We start from the raw sequence: 24,847 nt of genomic DNA, 5'->3' as shown, positions 1-24,847 counted from the left end.
AGGAACTGAAGAACAAATTTGAATTGCTATGATCAAGGATGCTTTAGGCAGAATATTAAATGATCCAGGAAGTATTAAAAGAGGATGGAAAGAATATACTGAGTCACTGTATTGAAAGGAATTGGCAGACACAGAAGAATTTCATGAAACAACGTATGACAAAGAGCCTATGGTGATGAAGGAAGAAGTTCAAGCTGCTTTGAAGGAAATAGCAAAAAATAAGGCCCCAGGAATAGATGGTATACTAATTGACATATTTCAGCTCAAAGATGCTACCCTGGATGTGCTCACCAAGTTGTGCCAAGAAATCTGGAGAACAACCACTGGGCCAACTGACTGGAAGAGATCTATATTTGTTTCCATCCCAAAGAAGAGTGACCCAGCAGAGTGTGGAAACTATAGAACAATATCATTAATTTCACATGCAAGCAAGATTCTACTGAAGATTATCCAAAAACGACTGGAACAACACAACATCAGCAGAGAACTGCCGAAAGTCCAGGCTGGGTTTAGAAGGGGTCGTGGTACTAGGCATATTCTAGTTAATGTTAGCTGGATCTTGGCTGAAAGCACAGAATACCAGAGGAATGTATATCTGTGTTTCATTGACCATGCAAAGGCGTTTGACTGTATGCATCATAACAAACTGTGGCTGACTCTGAGAAGAATGAGAATCGCAGAACACTTGATTGTGCTATGAGAAACCTAAACTTGGACCAAGAGGCAGTCGTCAGAACAGAACAAGGAAACACTGCATGGTTACAAATTGGAAAGGGTGTATGCCAGGGATGTGTCCTGTCTCCATACCTTTTCAACCTGTATGCAGATCAGACTATGCGGGAGGCTGGTCTCTGTGAGGAGGAATGTGCGGTCAAGATTGGTGGAAGATCTATCAACAATCTGCTATATGCAGATGACACAACCCTGCTTGCTGAAACTGAGGAGGACCTGAAGCTCTTGCTGCAGAGGGTCAAGGACTGCAGCCTCCAATATGGACTGTGCCAATTGGCAGCATCAGGATGGATGGTGAAGAGATTTAGTTTGCTTGGCTTCACAGTCAACACTCTCGGCACCAGTAGCCCAGATATTAAAAGATGTATTGCCATGGAAAAGTTTGCTGTTAGGGACCTCTCCAAAGTACTGAAGAGCAGTGGTGTATCTCTGGAGACTAAGGTGTGTCTGATACAGGCCATGGTCTTTGCAATCACTTGCTATGCATCAGAGAGTTGGACAATGACTAAGGAAGATAGAAGGAGAATTGATGCCTTTGAGCTGTGGTGCTGGAGAAGAGTATTGAGGGTACCATAGACTGCTAGGAAAACAAACAGATTCATCTGGAAAGGGTCAAACCGGGTGGCTCCTTGGAGGCAAGGATCCTGAGGTTCCGTCTAACATACTTTGAACATGTTGTAAGGAGGGACCGGTCCTTGGAGAGGGACATCATGCTTAGTAGGCTGGAGGGACAGCGCAGCGCAAGAGGGGAAGGCTTTCTATGAGGTGGATTGATTCAGTGACTAGGGTAATTGGGATAGGTGTGTAGGAGATGGTGCGATTGACACAGGACAGAGCAGAGCTTAGGGCTGTTGTACACAGGGTCGCTATGAGTTGCAAGCGACTCAACGGCACATAGCAACAACAACAACATATGTTTTGTGTCTCTAGTTAGATTTGTTCGTAAGTATTTAATTTTGTAATTAACTGTTAAAATTGGAACTGAGTGGGGGGTGTGTAGCTCTTTTTCTATATTTGTTACCATAGAGGAATACAACAGATTCTCATATGTAGATCGTGTATCTTTCCTGAGCTATCTACATTAACACATTTTTCTAAGTTTAACTACTTCATTTTTTAAAAAAGAATGACAAAAGCTACATAAACTGAAGAATTTGATACCATTTGATCAAATAAAAAAAATTAGGGCAAAATGTTATGTGTAGGCCTTTCTAATATTTTAAGGAGGATTTTATTAATATAACAAAGAGTTTATTTTGTACTATTATTTACTAAAGTTTTAATTTGTCTGTACTTGTATCTGTTGTACATAATATGTTTTTGTTAGTTACTGTCAAGTCAACTACATCTTATAGCGAAACTATGAACAGCAAATCAGTACCTCGCGCTAACCTACCCTATCCTCATCATCACAGTCACACTTAAACTATTGTTGCAGTCCCCGTGTTAATTCACTTTCTTAAGGATCTGCTTTTCTTTTACTGATCCTCTCCCAGAACAATTTCTTTTCCCAGCACTAGTTGACCAAACAATATGAGAATTCCATTCTTTTTTCCAACACCACAATTTGAAGGCATAAATTCTTTTTTTGAAAATTCTAATGTATTGCCTAAATTTCAGATGCATAAGAAGCAACAGAAAATACTATAACTTGGATCAGGTGCTTCTTAATTTTGTAGTGACATGCTTGGTCTTTAAAACTTTAAAGATCTTCTTCACAGTACATTTTCCCAAAGCAATAAGTCTTTCAATTTCTTGACTGCTGTTATCATGGATGTTGTTTGTGAGTTCAAGTAAATTTAAATAACTGACAGCTTTAATCTTTTCTCCACCAACCATGATGCTGTATTTTGTTCCAGTGATTATGAAATTTGTTTTCTCGATGTTAAGATGTAACCTGTGTTCACTCCGTGGCATCTGATTGCGCTGTGGGGGAAGTTGTCCTTGCTTTGTTCATTTCCTTCACTTTGTCTCTCCTCTGTTCTTTCAGTGTCACTTTATCTCACCACTATCACAGCCAAAATGAAGAGGCAGATAAATGGCTTCCATGAGGCATTTGTTAAGGAGGGCACTTTCTTCTTCACCTCAGAGTTCGTGGGTGAGCCTACCCAGATCAGCGATCAGATCAATGTTTCTTGATGACCACCTTCAGCAGGATCCTGATGCCAAAGTGGCTTGAGAAACTGTTGCTAAAACCGGAATATTTCTGCTTGATGGAAAAATTACATCCTTGCTACTGTTGACTACCAGCCGGTAGTTTGTAAAATCATTAAATATGTTGGCTATGATGACTCTTCCAAAGGATTTGACTACAAGTCTTGTCACCCTGAAGCAACAATCACCAGATATTGTTCATCAGAATGAAGAGAATATTGGTGCAAGGAATCTGGGCTTGATGTGTGGTTTTGCTACAGACGAAACTGAAGAATGTATGCCTTTAACCATTGTCTTAGCACACAAACTTAATGCCAAACATGATGAACCATGCCACAATGACACTTTGCTTTGGTTACACCAAGATTCTAAGACTCAAGTGACTGTGCAACATATGCAAGATCCAGGTGCTGTGCTTCCCATCACAGTCCACACCATTGTTATATCTGTTCAATATCATGAAGAAGTTTGCCTTGATGAGATGAGGAATGCTTAAAAAAGAAAATCATCAAAGAAATTATGCCTGTGAAGTATCTTGATGAGTACACAATCTACCACCTACAGCCAGATGGCAGATTTGCTATTGGTGGACTTCAGGGTCCACCATGCTGGCGTGACTGGTTGGAAGATAATTGTTGACACTTAGGGTGGTTGGGGAGCTTATGGAGGAGGTGCCTTGTCAGGAAAGGATTACACCAAAGCGGATCATTCAGCTGCTTATGCAGCCTGTTGGGTGACAAAATCTCTTGTTAAAAGAGGTCTTTGCAGAAGGGTTCTTGTTCAGGTCTCTTACGCTATCTGAGTTTTTCACCCATTATCTATCTCCTTTTTCCATTATGGCACTTCTCAGAAGAATGGGAGAGAACTATTAGAGATTGTGAAGAAGAATTTTGACCTCCATCCTGAGGTCATTGTCAAGGATCTGAATCTGAAGAAGCCAATTTATCAGAGGACTGCAGCTTATGGCCACTTTGGTAGGGACAGCTTGCCATGGGAAGTGCCTAAAAGCTTAAATATTGAAAAAGTGTTAGCCTTCTCCCCCACCCCCCTAAGACTTGTTGGTATAGGCTACAGAGAAGCCTTCAAGCTCTGAGGGAAAGAGCCTCTCTTACTAAATTTTCCTGTTAGTTCCTGATCAGTTTGCAGTCACTCTAGTCAATGACATGAATTTAGTTTTGGGGGGGGGAGACTGTAAGTTGGACTTGCTCTTATGACCCTGGTGTTTTGTTCACCTTTTTAATGAATTTAGTGAGCATAGGTGATCCATGTAACTGTCTAGGAACAGACAATACTGTAGCAAATAATGCTTTGAAATTGAGCCTTTTTGCCCTACCACCCAACCATCCAAAATCCGAATTGCATTGACTTAAGCCACAAAATGCAGAGAGGGGAAAAAGGTCCTTGTAATGTGCATGTAAAGTACTAGTAGTTCTATTATATAACTGCTGTCTGGCAATGCCATAGCTCTGTCAGCATGAATTTGTAATGTCTTGAGCACTATTATGAATGTGAAGCCTTCCCTTATTCTCCTCTTAACTTGATTCATTTCAAATTATGTAGTTCTCATCAGAGAGTGTCCCCTAACCAATCAATCTTGGAGCTCTAGCCTGACATGAAGAAAAGGGCAGTTACCATTAAACCATCCCTCTGTTGCTTATTCTCTTAATTGCCACCACTCTAAACAGCACCAAATAAAAATCTCTCTACTTTCAACTGTCTTTTGGAGAACGTAGGTAATAAGGTTTTTATTTAGTAAACCAACCTTTTGCCTGTTTTTAACACTAGCCAAACCTCACCAACTCTTAGTTCTGGAGAAACAGGCACTTGGCACCATTGTGTTGCCACAGGGTAGTATCTAAGGATCTATAGGTTGAACACTATGGCACCAGATAATTTTTTTATAAGTAAGACTGAGTATTCCACACTGCTCAATAATGCCTCCAGAATTTTAACTTTGTTTTGCTTTCAAAACCAGGTCCAATGAGCTTTCTGAAGAGCTAGTGTGGTTACAGAGAAACCACTTTCCTTCAGAGAGCACTGCTTTTGGCAGGGAGGAGGAAATCCCTTCAGAGTTGAGGATTTTCTAGTTGCTTATTTATTGTATTGTGTGGTATGGCATAAATACAGAGAAGCCATCACCCCAGATAGCAGCTTTTATGAGAATTTTTCTTTTTTTCCTTCTTAACACTATGATCACTTTAATATGTTTCCCTCCAAGGTGTCCTACAGAAAAACCTTGGTTTAGACCTACAGAGGATCTGGCTGGTGTTACCAGAAGGGAAGGCAGAGCTGGTGTGGCTGGCCATGGAGAAAGCAGACTTGGCTGGTGTGGTACAGAGAGGCCAGCTTATTTACATGCTTATTCCATGACTACTTGAACTAAGCAGAAAGTGTCTTTCAAAAGCTGTTTTTGGAGGTTTATGACATATGTCTGGTTCTCAATTCCAATAGTTAAATGAAGATATAAATAACTGTTAGGTTCTACCTTTAAAAAAAATTAGCTCAAGTTGAAGGCTGTAGTCTTTGATCTTTGTCAAAAATTATTCACGTCTTCTTCACTGCCTGCAAATAAGATTTTATTATCTGAATAACAGTTTGTTGATGAGTCTTCCCCCAATCCTGACAGCAAATTATTTTTTACAAAGTCCATATTCTCAGGTTATTTCTTCAGAATACAGGTTGAATTTGTGTATAGAGAGAATTTACATCTTTGTGCACAACCCTGATGTACATCTTTCCTAGTTGTAAACCATACAGTATTCTCTTGTTCTGTTTGGACAACTGCTTCTGGATCTATGCATAAATTTAGCATGAGCATAAGTAAGTTGTCTAGGATTCTCACTCTTCTCTATTATAGTCATAATTTTCGTGATCCACACAATCAAATTATTTGCATAATCAATAAGACACAATAAGTATTTTGCTAGGTAACTCTGGTGGTTTAGTGGTAAGAAACTGTGCTGCCATCCAAAAAGGCATGCAGTTCTAGTCCACCAGCTGTTACGCAAAAGATTGTTAAGGGCAATCTCTTGACATGCAATTGACTGCTTCTGGAAATCTGCTAGCAGGCCAGATACGGTTTTGACTTGATTGTAAACAACAAGAACAACAATAAACATCTTTCCAACAGTGTCTGCCTTCAGTCAAGATAGATGTGACATTAGCAATGTGCCTCCTCAGAATCTAGCTTGAATTTTCAGAGACCCCTGTCAATGTAGTGTTCTAGATGTTCTTTTGTGTTTTTTGTTTGTTTTATTAATTTTTCAATCATCTTTCACAAGATTTTACTTGCATATGACATATTACACTTTCCACCTTTTTTTATCACCATTTTTGGAATGGGAACAAATATGAACCTCTTCTAGTCAGTGGACCAAGAAGCTTCCCAATATATTGACTTGGAAAAAATGAGCTCATTCAGGGCTGCATCTATTTCTCTAAACAGCTCACTTAGTATTCCATAAATTCCTGGGGCCTTATTTTTTTCCTGGTGCATTCAGTGCAGTTTATACTCCTTCCTTAAATAATGTTGTTGTTGTTGTTGTGCTGTCAAGTTGTAGAAGACTCATAGCGATCCTATGAAAGGCCTGAGTACTGTTCATACATAGAGTTTCCAGAGGCAAGCTATTTCCGAAGTGAATGCCACTCCTGCTTCCAGGCTTGTTTTAGTCTGGAAGCTCCAGCAAACACTGTCCACCATGGGTAACCATTACCACATTTGGCACATCAGTGTCACAGTGATCACAGCATCACAGCAACCACGAGTTACCTCTGTACAGCAATGCACAGACCAGTGCTATACCACCTAGAAGTTTGACAGGAAAACATCCTTAGCTCAGAAAATCTATCTTCTGCAGAGTGGTGAATGTGTTCAAATTGCCAAAGCTTTGGTTAACAGTTGAGATCTTATCTGTTGAATCCCTTGGGTTCCTTAAAGCTCTATTTTTTAAAATATAGTATCTAAAGATAATTAGAGGCCACAAGGGTCACTAAAGAGCACAGAAATTATAAATTATAAAAGATCTTCCCCAATGTAGCTTTCCCCCATACTTAGTATTCCAATCACAAAAGTGTTGATAGCTCTCTGATGTCAGGGACTTTACTAGGTTCCCAGCACAGATAAAGAACTTTGTGTAGATTTTTAAGTAGCTCATGTTCTAAATTTGAAACCAGAACTATAGATTATAAGTAGACAATTGTTAATACATGTATACACAGCAATAATGATACTTCTGTAATGTGACAGCTCATAGAAGGCACCTTATCTAATATTTATATTTAGGAAGACTAAGATCTGTTCTGCAATTCCAAATGTGTATGGTTTGAATCCACTCCCTGCTCCATGAGTGAAAGGTGGACAATCTCTTCCCATGGAATTTATTGCTGGAGGGTCAGCTATGGATTGGTTCCGACTATATAGCACACAAAAACTTTTGAGTAGAGATCTCTGGTGGCCTAGTTGTAAGAAGTTGTGCTCCCAGCTTGAGGCAGGCAGTTCAAATCTACCAGGTGATCCATGGAAGAAATATAGGTAATCTGTTCTTGTTCATTTTACAGCTTTTGAAAACCTAACTGGACGGTCATCTATGAGTAGATTACAATTTGACTCAACAGTATATAACAACATTTGAGTAAAGGACATTTGACCAGCATTCTAAGGAGTTGAATAGAAACATTCTCTGGCAGACACAAGCAACTGGAAACGCTTACAGTGTGAACTTAGAATGTTGACATATCTGATGTTAGAGTTAGAAGAAGAGGCAAAATAATAGATAGTATTAGTCATCCAGTCCCATTCAGATCATGGATAACTTTCCAAAATTTTCATCTTCTTATGTGTCACTTCCTTGTATAAATGTCCCATATTAGTTTTCCTTTGCTGTCCACAATTGGAATCCCAGCAACTGCTCTCCATAGAAGAAAGATGGGCAATCTCTTCCAAGCCAATTTACTGCCTCTAAATAGCCACTGGAGGATTAACAGTGAGTCATTTTCAACTCGATGGCACACAACTGCGGCAACGACATTGGAATAGTTTAACATGGTGTACGGACTACTATACCAATTCTGTGGAGCACTAAAAGGACTGAAAGGAGTCCATGGAAAAGGCAAAAACCACACAATTAAAAACAGAACACTCTTGAGTGGAAATAGATAAAAAGAGAAAAGAATCTGAATAAAGGTAGTGGCTATGAACATTAAGAAAATTAATTAAAAGAAATAAAATTAAAAATACTAGAACAATATTGAGCCATACTGTTTCTTTTTCTCCTTTCCTTTTTCTTTTTTATTTAATAGTCTCCACCTTGGCTTCTAGCTTTGGAAATGGAACAGATAGGGATGGAGTTGTGATATAAAACATACCACAGAGTTAAATTTAAATTTAAGCACTGAATCTGACATAAATTGAAAAGTGATTTGCTATTTACTTGAAATTTAAATTCAAAGAGCTTTCTTGTTTTATTCTTGGCTTTTATCAGCTACATATTAAGTATGATATATTCATGTGTTTGTGTTTACTCCACCACTGTTTAAGAACTCAAGAGAAGTATTCAGTCTGAGGATGTCATAGTGAATGAATATTCGCTGTTAAGTTCAATATCAGAGAGTGTATATTGTAAATGGAAGAGGGCCTTAGGTGTCATTTCCTAAGCCAATCATTAAAAGTCATAGAGAGAAAGAGGCGTCCTTGTAGAAAAGGGAATAGTGAGTAGAGTCATGCAGCATGCCAGCATGAATGATACTATGGAAACAGGGAAATAAGTTATTTCCATTAGGAAAATACCACAGAGCTTCAAATCTAGTGAGAGGTGGAGTTTGTGGTGAAATAACAGGTGACTTTAATTGGATGCTAATGAAAGTTTTAATGGAATGACTTAAAAATTTCAACAAGCCAGTTACACCAATCCCTCAACTCATCAATTATCTCAATATCCAATATTTCACATTTATGACAATAACAATGTGTGTGTGTGTGTGTGTGTGTGTGTGCGCGCGCGCGCGCGCGCGCGCGCACATTAATGATGCTTGTCTGGCAGTCACATATACCAAGGACTGAGGTGATGAGATGGTTGTGGTTCTGTGTTGACTGGCTGGGCCGTGCGTTTCAGCAGTTTAGAATTTAAATAACGATGCAGTATGGCAGTTATTTATTGATATCGTCCTCCTACCCCTTTGTGATCTGATGCAGCTATCTTCAATTTTCATGTGATACTGATATTCAAATAATAATCCAGTCTTTGGAACCCAACTATGTTGATAAATGAGAAGAGAGTGTATACATATTCTTTCTGTCTTCTCAAATTTCATTCGCACTTGAAATCTCTTGATTATCTCATTTGCCTGCAGTTGCCTTTACATAAGATAACGTTACTTTTATTAGAAGATGGCTATATTAATCAATGAATAGAGCTGGGTTTAGGGCTCTTGCACATAGGACTGCTATGAGTCGCAAGTGACTTGATAGCACACAACAATAACAACAACAACAACAACATATTAATCAGTATATTAAGTCTTGCAGATGAATGATAGATAAGAGGCAGAACACCAATCACCATAATAAATGTTTCAGTTAGCTAGTTAATGCCTTAATAGACTCAATGACCTAATGTAGAGGTACAAATATATACTAAATTGAAAAGGGAAATCTATTGAACACAGTTAAGGACCATTAAACTCCAAATTTTAGTATACATATAAGTCATAAAATGAAGTTTGTCCCTAGTAATAAAAATTTGTGGCAGAAATTTCAAGGAAACTGAAGGCTATTCTCAAATCTAACTTTATAAGAAAATAATAACTATAAAGGACCAATTTATTTTACTGTCACCTTTCTAATGCATTTAAACCAACCATATATCAGGATTGGCCCTATGTGTGGAAAACTAGACCTAGGAATGCTTGGGGGAATAGTAGTCTCAAGCTGTGCCTGCCCACCTACAGAATTTCAAGTGTATTGAATAATGTATGATACCGCAAACTTTCTGATTCTTCTTGTTAAAAAGGTATATGTAATAAAATGAAAATGACAGTGTTACACCTACTGTGTAACCACCTGTCAGTAAATTTATGAACAATTAGAAAATGAAAGCACTTTCAAGGGAGTGATTTTTGGAAGCAATAAAGTGCTCATTTTCCCCCCAGAAATATAATAGGACAACAATTTTTCTTTTTCTCCCCAAACAGCTTTTGTAGTAATTAATCAGCTCAGTTTTGTTGTGGTGGCTTTTAATGTCTTAGTTCTTTAAAATGCACCAGATAGCACATCCATGGGTAATGAAAGAGCCATTTAAATCTCTGCAAGTGAAGCTTAGCATCCTAGGCTGCTCCAGGTTTGATAGGTAGTCACGCTTCTTAATAAACTTGGGTTTATGCATGTTGTCCCAGGAATTTTACTACTCAAAAATAGTTGCTAACATTTTCCACGCAAAGCAGATATTAAGTCCATGATATCTATATAGAATAGATGCACTTTTTTTCTTTACTAGTAAACAACCTGCAGTCTCCATCTGAGGTCTACAGAACAAAAATTGTCAACAACAATAATTACTAGGTTTAAAAAGTCCTGTAGGTTGAATCAAACTTTGTTCTACAGAATTTCAATAGGAAGATAGACAGAGTGACTATTCTTCTCTATTTAAATTTGAGAAAACTGAGAATCAAAGAAATAGTGTGAGCTGCCTGGGGCACTACAGTAAGCAAGAAAGCCAGACTTCTGACTCCAAATCCTTTTCCTGATTCACTATATTAGAAAACTTTTCACACTTCAATTAAGTCAGATTAATATATCCAACTGTAATCACCAGACCACAAGAGATGATGTTCTCCAAAACAATTGTGGTTTCTTCTTCAAGAGAGAGTAGGAGTTCTGTTATCAAGGCTCTTAACATTTTGTCCTGTTTTGAGAGTGAGTCAGGGAATTTTAGGTAAACTTTCTTTCTAAGTGGCAGAGTGTCTCTCCTCTTTGGGACCTAGAGCTGTGGGTCCAGGTTGTAGTTAGGTGTTATCAGATCCACTATGACTCTTAGCAATACTGTGAACAACAGATAGGAACTTGCACCATCCTAGTGCTCTCTGATACCCTCAAGTCCATGGAAATGGAAGCTAAGTCAGAGCAAGAGCAGAGGATGGTGGCTGTGCTCCTCATCGTTCAGCCCTGGTGCTAATGAAAACATCCACTCTCCAGCAAAACTGTGTGCATTTCCTCAGAGAAATTGGTTAGTGTCTCTTCCTCTGATACCTCACCCCTTCCTTTTAATCTTTTTATTTTTCTTTTTCATCTTAAGTCTTCTATTTCAGTGCTTTGTGCTTTTTCAGTATCCTTTCTATAGATGCCAATGCTTCTCTCTCTTTTCATGTTTGGCTTTTTTTGTAAGAGGTCTTTTCTTTGGCTGTCTTTGTTGTCTTGGTTCCTCTTTTTAGAACGCCTTTTCCCTCTGTTCATTGTTATTCTCCCTGAGATTTTCTCTTGTCACTCTTTGGGCTGGAGTTTTGATCTTTGCTGCTAGCCTAACGCTTTTTCCAGCCTTCTATATTTTCTTTGTGAGTCAATTTTTATTCTCTTATCACTTTTCTTAGAGCAAAAGAGAAAATATATTTTTGGCAGTTTCTGCCATCTGTTTTATGACTGGTGCTTGGCGTAATTGTCTGTCTTTTACGAATGAATTGTTTTAATTGTAGCTCTTTGGGGCTTTACAAGTGGGCGGGCACATCAGAAGATCTCTTGTAATTGGAAACCAGTTTAGTCACATATTGTCTACAAATTCATAGAGGACAAGCAAGTTAAGAACCAAGAATATTACTATTCTTTATATAAATGATTGCATGGTGAGCTTGGAATTTAGTTTGTAAAAATTCAAAGAAAGGAAGATGTCTGATGGGTATGTATCATACTGAGGTACATCTTACATGTAGCAAAGTACATAGATTATTAATACATGTTGTTATTTACTGTCAAGTTGAAACTGTCGCATAACTGAACAAACCTCCAATGCATTTTCAGAGGCAGTAGATTTCACTGAAGTTGATTTTTTATTTATCTCCTGAGGAGCAACTGGTAGATTCATACTACATACCATAATGCTGGCAACACAATTCCTTACCCTTAAGCCACCAGATCTCCCTATTAATGGACAGCCACTTGATTTTTAATACATGTACTTGACTTTATAACCACTTCCTAGAAAAAGATAGCTACATCTCTATTTGAGATATTTCAATGTGGTTTTTGTAACCATCGGTTTTGTTTTTTAATGTATGCCTTAGTGGTTGTTATTGTTTTTGTGTACTTGTACCATCAAGTAGAAGCTGACTGATAGCTAACTCTCCAGTGGGTTTTTTAAAGCAGTTTTAATTGCACAGGAGGAGATTGCCCGTCTTTCTTTTGCAAAGCACCTGGTGGATTTGAACTGTAGGCTTTTGGGATTGCAGTGCAACTCCTTACCAGTATTGTCACCAGAGCTCCCTAATACATATGTGGAAGCTCCCTTATGCCCTCTCCAATAATATAGCTGGGTAGGACTAATATAGGGTGTTTGTGCCTCACCAAACAGGTTGCGTAGCATCTTAATAATGTAAATAAGGCAAATAGTACCTTGAGTTGTTGTTCTTATGTGTCATCAAGTTGGAAGTGATTCATACCTGATCTTCCAGTGAATTTTCAGATGTCGGCTATGGATTGGTTCTGGCCACAACAAAGAGCTTTGCATACTGATCCAGAGCCTTGGGGTAGGGCCCCACAATGTTGGACCGTAGAGAGAATCCTGTCTGTAAGCACTCTTGGAGGAGTAGCCATCCTGGCTGAAGAACTGCTATCTCAGCATGTTCAACCTAAATTATAACCTGGGAATCTCCTAATAAACCAAATAATTGTACTGCCTCTGAATTCTGTGTGGAAACTATAATGATTTTTGAACCCAACAATGTATCAATAATAGCTCTAAGAAGGACATTGACATTATAACTGAGAGCAGAAAATGCAGGAACATGGGGACATATGGAACTTACAGAAATTGGTTTCATGCTACAGAAGTTAGTATAGGATAGACTCAGCTGCCTCTATTGCTGCTCCACTGTTGTGTGTGTGTGTGTGTGTGTGTGTGTGTGTGTGTGTGTGTGTGTGTGTGTTTTCTTTTTTTCTTGTATTATTTTTACGTGTACCGTCAAATCAGATCTGACTGGTACAGGAGGAGATTGCCTTCTTCTTCTCCAGCAGAGCATCTGGTGGATTTGAACCGTGTACCTCTGGGATTGCAGTGCAGCGTCTTGCCACTAGGCCACCAGAGCTCCCCTTGCTGCAGTGTTTTTACAGTATCTTTCCACAATTACCCACTCACACATTTTCTTATTTTATATCTGCCTAAATAGATAGGACTACTGTAACTTGCTTGAATTTTATACACACTGAATCACACAGTAGGCACTGCTTTGCATGTGCTTCCTTTCACTTAACATGTCTGAGATTTCTCCATGGTGTTAAAATTATCAGTATTTTTTCTTCATAGATTTTTTTAAATTGCATAGTAATGTAACTTATTCAGTCATAACTTTATTGATGTGAATTAAGTTTGTATCCAATTGTTATTTTTAATTCACAAATCATATTAACATTCTTATTCACATCTTTTGATGAGTATGGACTCTAATATCTATAGGTAAATATATATAAATGGAATTATTGGAGCATATGATATCTACAATTTAACAGAAATTACCAAACATAGTTGTATCAACTTCTCATAAGGAAGCTTGAGTATTTTGGTTGATCTACATTCGCACAAAATTTAGCATTCTCAGTAATTAAAAAAAGCCATCTTTTATGTGTTAGAAGTTGTAATACCATGGTTAAATACAAACTGTGTTGTTGTTGTTGTTGTTTACCATAGAGTTAGACTGGGTCCATTTGTGACTCTCCAGTAGGTTTGCAGAAGCAATTAATTGGCCAGGAGTCGATTACCCATTCTTCTACCATGGAGCAGCTGGCAGCCTCAAACTGTGTGCCTTTGGGGTTGCAGTGCAAATAAATACACACTAAAACTTACAAAACAATGTATTCTACTCTTATGCATCAGGTGTATAACTCTTCATGCTGCAATACTAAAGGTATGTGATTCAAATTCACCAGACGCTCCACAGGAAACTAGGTAATATCCTCCCATGTGATTAACTTCCTCTGAAAATCCGCTGGATGGTCAGCTATGGGCTGGTTCCATCCAGATGGTAACACAACAGGAAAGCCATTTTAATTATAAGGCCTCTGACTTAGTAAAACATTGCTTGCCCAGTCTCCTCCACCACTGTGATTAATCACTGTCCTTGCAGTTCTGTGACCTTGGTTGAAGCTGGCCAACTGAGCAGCTAATGTCTCAGAACCCTGTTTATTTCAGGGCATAAAAATCTGGCTTTCCTGGGGTCTGCTGCAATGACTGTGTATTTCACCAACAGGTCTGGGGAATTTGTTTTTTATGGAATAAACATATACCTAGGGAATATAACTAGGAGACAAAGAGGGAGCCAAGTATATAAACCCCTAGTCCATTTTCTGCGGTATTCCATGGCAAGGCACTGTGGCACTGCACAGCTGAGCAGAAATACTTGCCAATGAGCAAAAATATCTGTGCATTACTCACAATCCAGCTCAGGCAGCATTAGGAAGGTCTCACTATCTAGCCTTTACTTCACTTTGCCTTCACTTTTCTTGATGCAGAGTTTTATCACAAAAGGAAATCACCACTTAATACTTACTTTTTGTTCCCTTTTTCTAGATGACTAGAACTTAAATATTGTGGTGGGTAAAATAGCTCTTAAGACTGTAATCTAATGTGTACTTTTTATTAATGTGATCAGTCCCTAACATTTTCTGAGTGTATTAACTATGATGTCTGGATCAATAGAGAGAAAACTGTACTGACTTGAGAGCTTGCATGAGTAATTTTTAGTCTTGACTGATCATGCTTGTGACTTTCAAATTCTATGTTTATGATTCTCTGATTCTGAGGAACTTCACTTCTTGTGAAAAATTTCAAGGGCATAGCAGAAATGTATAATATATTCTCTGTATAATGGAACTAAATAAAATATGATACTGTATTAAATAAATTCTATGCACTAACAATTCAACACTATTGGTGTCTTTTCTCTATCTTTTCAAAGAAAGTAAAACTTTATAATTAAGGAAATGTCCTCATTTTTAATAGCATCATGATCATCAGACAATTGTCACTGTGAGTTAAAAATAGAAGCAGCATGCTAAAGAGATAGAATACCATATGAATAAATAATAAAATGGTAAGATAATTGTGTTGTTTCACTCAGTGGGAAGCAACTTACATTTGTTTTTCTTAGTCCAATTTTACCAATTTTTCATGCTCTTTTTTTCTGAATAACTGTGATTTTTAACACTTTCTAGTGATGATTAACATTTATATATCCATTCTAAACTTATTAAAAAATGTCTGTGATATCATAGACACTATACTTGGTAGTTGGGACATGAATGGCACACACAGTTTTCAACTTCATGACATTTAAGGTTAGTGAATTAAAAACTAAAAAATATATTTTTAATAGGTGATCAGGAAAATGCATGTAACAATGCAACACACATGCCTGAAAAGACATAGAAAACAGCATGAGACTATGTAACGGATTGTGTGGTTAGCCAGAAAGCCCAGAATAGATTTTGCTGAGTAAAAAACAATTGAGAAGCAGTATGAAAAGTAGGTAGAAGTTGGCTATAAAAATCATGGAAGAAAAGAGACTATTGAGGGGGAAAATAGTAAATGCAAACACCATGCACTAAAAAGGGCACATACAAGATATCTAGCTCAGAATAAAAGCCATAGTGACAGGATTGAGTTCAGATCTGAAAGGAAATCTTCAGATTAGAGTGGAGAGGCACTGGGTCCCTCGGGTGGTACAAATGATTAACATGATTAGTTTATGAACGAGGGGTATCTGTTTGAATTAACACAAAGACATCTCAAAAGAAAGACTAGTGAACTAAATCCAAAAGGTCTGCCATTACAAATGGTGGTGCACAGCTCCCCTCTGACATGTGCAGTCTCTCTAAGGGTCAGGGTGACATCAACGGCACTAGATTAGAGAGAGTTACCATGAGTCAGAACCATCAGACAAGTATGGGCCATGTAAGGGACTTTTACAGTTTTAGTGGAAGACAATGTAAAGCATGAATGATAAGAAACCTTTGTATTTCTAAGGAGGAGGGTAAAACTGCTCAGTTCTTTTAAAGAGAGTGCTCTGGCTACAGGGCTTATTGGAGAAGCACATGAAAGAAGATGTGGATAAACTAGTTCTGCAGTTATTCAGGTGAGTGATCCTGGTACCATGAAGTACACTGTTGGGTAGCAGAAATGGAGAAAGGTGAATACAGTTAAAAAAATTGTGTGTGTGTGTGTGTGTGTGTGTGTGTGTATACACACACATACATACATACATACATACACAAAGTTTGTTGTTACAGAGACACATTAGCTGTTCAATGTACGTGCACTATGTTTTCAAACTTGTGTCTTTAAATATAAGTTTGAAAATATAGTGAAGAGAGGAATTTAAGTAAAAACTAATGATGGTACACACTTTCTCTTTAATCTGTTCTAAACAATGCCAGATCTATATCTAGGACAAGAGCTGACATGTGGACATATTTTCAAGAGGGCAGAGCTTCCGTCACCTTCTGTGGCAGTTGGAAACTGGACTTCTCCCTCATTTTTCTCTCTTTTGTGTATTAGGATGCAATACAAGGAAGAAATGATGCCTAGTGTGTTAACTCACTAAAATTTTGAGCTGTGTTTAGGTAGAATTACTCACTTGATGTCGCAGGAAAAGACAGGGAAAGAAGAAAAATGTCTAAAAGGGAAAAAGTCATAAAGTTCAACATTTTGGATTATTTGCTTAGTATACATTGACAGATTATGACCAGAAATATAAGCTGAGTTTGGAAGAGGACATGATACTGGAGACTTAATTGCCACTGTCAGATGAATCTTGGCAGAAAGCAAAAGGTACCAGAGAAATGCCTATGTTTCATTGACTATGCAAAGGCATATGACTGTGTGGATCACAACTAATTATGGCTAATCTTGAGGAGAATGGGAATCCCAGAACACTTAATTGTGCTTATCTAAAACCTGTAATTGGACCAGAAAACAGTCCTCAGAACAGAGTATGGAAACACTTCATGGTTCAAAATCAGGAAAGGAGTGTATCATGGATGTACCCAGTCTCCATACCTTTTCAATGTATATGCAGAACAGATTATTCGGGAAACTGGGCTTTATGAGGAGGAGTGTGTCATCAGGATTGGAGAAAGACTTATTAACAACCTATGTTATGCAGATGGCATAATCTTTCTTGCTGAAGTTGAAGAGGACCTGAAGGTCAAGGACTGTAGTCTTCAATATAGATTGAAGCTTAACATTAAGAAGACAAAGATTCTTGCTACTAGTCCAATTGACAGTACCATGATGAATGGAGAAGAAATTGAGGTTGTTAACAATTACAGCTTTCTCAGCTCCATAACTAACACTCTTAGCACCAGCAGTCAGGAAATCAAAAGGGAATTCCATTGGGAAAATCTGCTGTCAGGGACGCCTCCATGGGACTAAAAAGCAATAATATCAGTCTAGAGCCTATGGCACACCTAATTCAGGCCATGATCTTTGCAATTACTTGCTATGCATCAGAGAGCTGGACAAAGGTAAGGATGACAGAAGAAGAATTGATGTCTTCAAGTTGTGGTGCTGGAGAAGATTCTTAAACATACCATGGACCCTCAAGAAAACAAATAAGTCTGTCTTGGAGAGGGTGAAAGCAAGTTTTTCCTCGGAAGCTAGGATTTTTGAAGCTCTGTCTCACATAGTTTGGGCACGTGGCCAAGAGGGACCAGTTATTGGAGAAGAACATCATGCTCAGAGGGGCCAAAGGACGGTGCAGGAGAGGAAGACTTCTGATGGTATGGTTTGCTATAGTAACTGGGGAAATTGGGTTAGGTGTGTCAAATTCATTAAGACTGTCTCAGGAAAGGGCAGGGTTCAGAGCTGCTATACATAGGGTTGCTATGGTTCACAAGCAACTCAATGACACATAACAACAACATATATATTGAATAATTATGGTAAAAAGATATAGCTCAGACACATACCTTTTTCTTTATTCTGTTAGAATTACTGCTTCTTGTCATTCTACATAAGTATAATTAACTGTTCTGAAATCCCTTATTCTTTCAAATTTTATTCTTAATTCACTGTAGCACACACAGTTGAATGACTACATAATCAATAAAGCACAAGTAAACATCTTTCTGATATCCTTTGCTTTTATAAGATTATTCTTATGTCAGCAATTTATAGTTCATTACATGATCTCTTCTACATCAAGCTTAAATTTCTGGCTTTTTCCTGTTAATGCACTGTTCTAGCCATTTTTAACTTATCTCTATAAAGATTGGTTGGTCTACAATAACATTTCTTAAAGTATACATTTAATTGATTAAAATTAGAACACCATATTGGTGACTGGTTACTTCTTTGTCAATATTCCTATCCCATTTTAAAAAGTAAAATAAAGAGCAAACATTAGAATGAAAGTTGAGTTTACTTTTTAAAATTCTATTCAATAAGCACTATTGAATGTTACCCCCCTTTAATAGTTTAATCACTAATATTGACATAACTATTGCTAAAGTTTAATCTCTTTCCTTTAAAGACTTAAAATACATTGGAGGATATGTGGCAATGACCTGCAAAAGGGAGACAATGATGATTCATCTATTTAGACTCAGTCTAAATAACAAATTGCTTGATACAAATATTACACTCAGCCTATTCCCAGTAAATATGCTTTGACATACTAGTAGTCTTACAGACTTAATCCACTATGCAAACCAAGACTCTTATGCAGAAGGTACAGTTCAGACAATTTGAACATGAGTAAAGAAGGGTCCAGCCAGGTGACTTTTTAAGTTGGAACTGTCCTACTGACATCTGAGTCCATCCTGCAACAATGTGAGTTACATTTACACATTCTCCATTTCAATAGCAATAATTATAGTCCTGTCTCACCTGGTTGTATTTGAAAAAGCTGAAAGTTCTTGAATCCAAACAGAATCCTTTCACTGTTCAGAGTAGACCATTATACAATAATTATACTTGGAGGTCACCTATGTGTGAATGTATGCAAATAAACTGGCAGAGTTAGCCTGGCCCTCTGTACTTGCCAGAAAGTCTTCTTTCACAGTAAAAACTGAGTATTGCCTGCTTACAGGAAGGAGGATTAAGGAACAGAAGATTAAGGAACTGGTAGGAGAAGAAAGGGGATAGCAGATAACTTCAGAAAGATAAAAAAAATAGGAAAAGTAAAGGTAAACACAGCCCTCATACATATGAGTTGATTTTTCGACCACAGTTGTTGCTTGCTTGGGAAACTCTCTCTTCAAGGACAGAAAACCACTGTAAGGAAAATAGTTATTGAAGAAAATGAGAATATCTTCCAAATTATAGTATTTTTCCCCTCCTTAAAGTCAGAGGAGTTTTATAAAACCCTTCTTGCAGATAGAAATTATCTAATTGCAGATACTTTGTAGCTGAATGTTTCTGCTAGCAATTTTAGTACAGTCTTAGTACGCCATATTGGTAATGTTGTTCTGCCAATATTTCATTGACTTCTCCAGTAACAAATACAAAGCTTGAGCAGGATAGATATAATAGGTGTACTTTTGAATATTCTGACATCGAAGTATTGAGAAACACTGGAAACCCATTATAATGAGGAAGGAATTCACAAGAAAAGGAATGAGCTGTAGTGAGTTTGACAAATGCCTGTGAATAGGAGCAATCTGTACAATCAGATAGGAGGCTCAGGGTAGAATGGAGATAAAGATACCCTTGACTTAAGAATTAGTCTGCATTCTATTGAGGAAAGACTGGTAGTTAACATTAAACTCACACCATAATTATTTTAAGGAGACTTACTTCAAAGTGCTTAAGAGCAATTTTGTCACTTTAGAGACTAAGGTGCACCTGATCCCGGCCATTGTCTTCACAATTACTTGTTATGCATAAGAAAGCTGAAAATGACTTAGGATCATAGCAGATTAAGTGATGCCTTTGAATTGTGGTTTTAGTAAAAAAGTATGGACCATCAGGAGAACAAATTGGTCTGTCTTGCAGAAGATAAAATCAAGTTTCTCCTTGGAGGCAAAATGTTTGAAGCTCTGTCTTACATATTTTGGGCATATGACGAGAAGGAACCAATCCTTGGAGAAGGATATCATGCTTGGAAGGGCAGAGGGACAGCAAAGGAGAGGAAGATCCAGGATGAGATGGATTGACAAAGTAACTGGGGCAATGAGGTTAGATGTGTTGGAGTCAGTGATACTGCTCAGGAAAGGACAGGCTTCAGAGCAGACAGAGTCTTGATGAGTCACTGGAAACTTGATGGCACATAGCAACAACAATAACAACTTGGGAATGAATGATTTAGGGTTTGGATTGTTAATGCAAAAGTTTGTGGTTTTAAATCACAGCTGCTCCTCCTAAGGAGAAAGAAAAGGTAATTTGTTCCTAAAGATTCACCATATGGGAAAATCTACTGAGGCAGATGTACTCTGTAATCTAGACCTACTATGAGTTAGAATCAACTCAGTAAGAGCAGGATTGTTTTTGAGTTTATTTTTTTATATCTTTAGAACTATATAACATGTGATATACTATATATTAGTTAATATATACTTGTGCCTAAATCAGTTTGTTGATAAATATGACAAATAAGCTTTCCTATTCACCCAAATATATTTATTCACAATTAATATTTTGTGATTAGTCATGACATATCAGGCATAACCAATGGCTTTCTTGAGCATTTGATCTATGTTGGGGTCTATGGAGATAAAGGTTTTGTCTCATAGAAGTAAAAAAAGTTATTCCTGTCCTCATGACTTTTATATTGGGTTTGGGAAATCAGACATGTAAGTCAATGGTGAGACTATTGTGTAGTAGACCCATCCTCCAGGTGCACCAGGGTTTGGAAGGCCTGAGTTAAATTAACGCCTTCAGAATTGATAAGACATAGTCTGTGAACTGGGTGGGCATGGGTGAAAAGGAAAAGAGAAGAGTGGCCACTTTTATTCTGTGGGAAGAAGAGCAACCCACTGTCCAGAAGAGAGTCCCAAGCTGGTTCTTCTCTGTTACCAGCACACACCGTGCCTTGTGGGACTTCTAAATGAAGATTAGCCCTCTTTCCCCTGGATGGCTGAGTGTATGCACTTTATCCTCAAGTGAAAGCAGCCAGTGTCAAATAAGCGGGAAGAATGCACTAGAATCTGAGCTAACAAGCTGTAGACTTTGGAAAGACCTGGCCCACCCTACATGAAGAATCACTTGAGATGCTGTCATCTCCTGATCAACAGATATTTGTTCATCAGGAACATATAAGCAATAAGCGCTAGCCAAGACACTGCTGTTGAAATCAAATGTGAAGCACAGAATCAAGGTTTCTAATACTTTTGAATAGTTTGAGGCAAGATGTTGGGAAGGCACAGCTTCCTTGTCTACCTTTCCCCACCAGCCCAGTGCCCAAGCCCTCATCTCTTAGCACTACAAAGAAATCTCAATTTGGGGTTGAGGTATTTCCACCTGCCTGGCACTTTGTCAAAGTAGGTTTCCTGTTGTTCACTCTTGGTCTTTCTCAGAGTGATCCTTGGACCTCTATTTAATGGCTTGACATTAATTGCATTTTCCTGTGTGTACATGGCAGCCAGCATGCAATTTCATAAAGCATTTTCAAGCTGCTTTGCCCATTCTTCTCTATCTACCTACATCTTATGTAGTGGAAGATTTTAAGCCTTATTTTTAAGGTGATTGATTTGGTGTGTTTTCTACTTTATTTCCTGCTGTGGGGACATTTTGCCTCTATGTGTGATAATTTTTTTAAAGGAACTTTGATTTTCTTGTCCCCTCTCTCTCCACCCTGCTGTTACAGAACCACGGGCTGGGAGGCTTTATACCTAAAGTGGCTACTTTGCTTTCTCAGAGTCTGTTAGGTTTTGGTATCCTACATTAACCATGTCCAGCATTCAAGGCTAGCCATTTAACACTCAGCATGACAGAGGTATTAAAGTGGGAATTTAGAGGGCATATGCTTCCACCACAGGCCTAATTTCATTGAAATTGGAGCAAAGACTAATTTTTTTTTAATCGTGATAGCAGATAATTAGTTTTAAATGAATAGAGACTTCATCTTATATAATACTGACCCTTGAAGATTGGTCTATATCAGGTATTCATATTTTAAATTCTTCATCAGAAATCATACTCATGCTATGGTAGGGGATAATTTTAAAAATTGAAAATGCTTTCATTTTGACTAAGTGATTATCATTCCACTTTTTTTTCTCATAATGGCTTCATTTTCACTGAACTGTAAGAGAAGATAGAGGTAGATAGAAAGATAGATGATGGATGTATACAAAATTATGCATTTTTTGTTATGTACTGTTGAGTTAGAACTTACTTGAAGCTGATCCTCCAGCAGGTTTTCAGAGGCTGTAAATCTCAGAGGAGGAGATTGTCCATCTTTTTCCCATGGAGCAGCTGGTGCATTCTAACCAACTGCCTTTGAGTTAGGAGCACTCTTTACACACTAAGCTGAGAGCTTCCATTCAACAGGTTGTTGTTGTTATTGTCATTACCTACCATTGAGTCTAACATGACTCATAGTGACTCATACACAATAGCTCTGAACTCTGCCCTAACCTAAACCAGTCTCACTGTCTCAAGCACAGCTATTCCCATTACCTTAGTTACTGTGTCAATCCATCACATCCAGAGGCTCCCTTACCTTTGCTGTGCCTCCACCTTTCCAAGTATGATCTTTCTCCAAGGACTGGTCCCTCCTCACAACATGCCCAAAGTATGTTAGATGCTTCCTGGTCAACGTATGGGTTTCAAATAAACACAAACAATCATTCTGGAATTCCCATTCTTCTCAAGGTTAGCCATAATGTGTTGTGATTTACACAGTCAAATGTTTTTGCAAAGTTGATAAAACACAAATAGACATTCCAAGAAAATGATCAATCTGATATTGGCTATGATGTCCCTAGTGCCATGGCTTTTTCTAAACTCAGTTTCTATTTCTGTTAGTTCTCTGTTGAGGCACATTCTAATAATTTTTTATGATCTTCAGCAGTATTTTGCTAGCATGTTATATTGGGTATGTTGTTTAATAATTTCCACATATTATTTTGGGAATAGGAATAAATTTGGATCTCATAGAGTCAGTTGGACAGGTAGTTGTTCTCCAGATTTTTTGGCCCAACCTGATGAGTACATACAGGACTACATCTGTTTGTTTATGTACATCTATTGGTATTCTATCAATTAGGGGCTTTGTTTTTGGATTAATCATTCTCCTTCATTACCATCACCTCTTGTTTCATGAAATTCTTCTCTCAGCCAATTCTTTTTTGATACAATGACTCTGTGAACTCCTTCCATTTTTCATGCTTCCTGTATCATTTAGTAGTTATGTATAAATTATTTGTGTGTGTATTAATATACATACACATAATAAACATAAATATATATTATATACTGTTGTTGTTATGTGCCGTCGAGTTGCTTGGGACTCATAGCGACCCTATATACAACAGCCCTAAATGCTGCTCTGTCCTGTGCCAATTGCACTGTCTCTGATACACCAATCCTGATCACCCAGTCACTGAATCAGTCCACCTCATAGAGGGCCTTCCACTCCTGCACTATCCATCCACCCTACCAAGCATGATGTCCCTCTCCAAGGACCAATCCCTCCTTAAAACATGTCCAAAGTGTGTTAGACGAAGCCTCAGAATCCTTGCTTCCAAGGAGCCGCCTGGTTTAACGGTCTCCAGGATGAACCCGTTTGTTTTCATAGCAGTCCATGGTACCCTCAATACTCTTCTCCAACACCACAGCTCAAAGGCATCAATTCTCCTTCTATCTTCCTTAGTCATTGTCCAACTCTCTGATGCATAACAAGTGATTGCAAAGACCATGCCTGTATCAGACGCACGTTAGTCTGCAGAGAGACACCATTGCTATTCAGAATTTTGGAAAGGTCCCTAACAACAGACTTTCCGATGGCAATACGTCTTTTAATTTTCTGGCTACTGGTGCTAAGAGTCTTGACTGAGGAGCCAAGCAAACTAAAGCTGTGTACAATATCAATCTCTTCACCATCCATCCTGATGCTGCCAATTGGTCCAGTGGTGAGTATCTTTGTCTTGTTGACAGTGAGCCTCAATCCATATTGAAGGTGCAGTCCTTGACCCTCTGTAGCAAGCACTTCAGGTCCTCCTCAGTTTCAGCAAGCAGGGTTGTGTCATCTGTGTAACGCAGATTGTTGATAAATCTTCCACCAATCCTGACACCACACTTCTCATGGAGCCCAGCCTCTCAGATAATCTGTTCAGCATACAGGTTGAAAAGATATGGAGACAGGACATATCCCTGGCATACGCCCTTCCACATTTTGAACCATGCAGTGTTCCCTTGTTCTGTTCTGACAACTGCCTCTTGGGCCAAGTTTAGATTTTGCATTAGCACAATCAAGTGTTCTGGGATTCCCATTCTTCTCAGGGTCAGCCAGAGTTTGTTATGATTCACACAGTCAAATGCCTTTGCATAATCAATGAAACACAGATAGACATTCTTCTGGTATTCTCTGCTTTCAGCCAAGATCCATCTACAATATCCCTAGTAACACGACCTCTTCTAAACCCAGCCTGGACTTCTGGCAGTTCTCTTCTGATGTGCTGTTCCAGTAGTTTTTGGATAATCTTCAGTAGAATCTTGTTTGCATGTGAAATCAATGATATTGATCTATAGTTTCCACACTCTGTTGGATCACCCTTCTTTGGGATGGTACCAAATATAGATCTTTTAATATACACATTGTTGTT

At 38.1% G+C, this 24,847-nt stretch overlaps 1 protein-coding gene and 1 pseudogene across 2 annotated transcripts in view; one reads left to right on the top strand and one right to left on the bottom strand.

The window, feature by feature from the left end:
- The window catches only part of OPCML (opioid binding protein/cell adhesion molecule-like), a 1,241,366-nt gene that overhangs the window by 561,205 nt on the left and 655,314 nt on the right, over positions 1-24,847 (bottom strand). The gene's annotated exons all lie outside the window — the stretch shown is intronic.
- On the top strand, positions 2,755-3,979 carry LOC102873669 (annotated as a pseudogene).

Source organism: Elephantulus edwardii, unplaced genomic scaffold (assembly GCF_000299155.1).
Source record: "Elephantulus edwardii isolate Elephantulus edwardi_28Jun2011 unplaced genomic scaffold, EleEdw1.0 scaffold00120, whole genome shotgun sequence".
Lineage (NCBI taxonomy): Eukaryota > Metazoa > Chordata > Mammalia > Macroscelidea > Macroscelididae > Elephantulus > Elephantulus edwardii.
Note: the sequence above shows the minus strand (reverse complement) of the source record. Positions and strands in the feature narration are given on the sequence as shown.